We start from the raw sequence: 605 nt of genomic DNA, 5'->3' as shown, positions 1-605 counted from the left end.
TTCTAAACCATCCTTGCATTCCTTGCAAGGATAAACCCTACTTAATCATCATCTAACACTGGCTTAATACACTGCCAGATGTAAAATGCTGAATTTACTTAGGATTTTGCATACAAGCTCAAAGGCGAGGTTGGCCAAATTCTGTGGGGTGGGGGGTAGTTTTCTGATTTTTCTGTGAGCTTGGAATCCTTTGAGATTGTTAATGCTCTGCAATAGTTTACAAAGCATGAAAGCTATGTGAGCTTCTGTGAGGTTTTGGAGCAATTACTCAAAAAAATGGCACCTGAGTATAAAATTATCTATTTATGTCTTCTTTATTTTCCTCGACACCACACTTGTTAAAGGATAGACTATTTGGGAGGTCCTTTAAAAGAATCAGGTTTGTGTTATATTGATTAACTATAATTGTTAGAAAAATACCATTAATATCTGCTTTGCCTTTATATTTATTTCTACTTTTTAAAAGGTTTTTCTGTTGTTCTTTTATTGGGTTTTAGATTTCACTGATAATTTCATTTTCTCTGCTTTTCTAGGAAATGTATTTATAACTGTCTATTTTTCTTCAAGCACTTTTTTTGACTGTACTCCCTGTGTTGTTTTTTTTT

This window comes from Leptonychotes weddellii, chromosome X, assembly GCF_054177405.1.
Source record: "Leptonychotes weddellii isolate Sample4059 chromosome X, ASM5417740v2, whole genome shotgun sequence".
NCBI classification, from domain to species: Eukaryota; Metazoa; Chordata; class Mammalia; order Carnivora; family Phocidae; genus Leptonychotes; species Leptonychotes weddellii.
The sequence above is the reverse complement of the archived record's forward strand: the minus strand, read 5'-3'. Positions refer to the sequence as shown.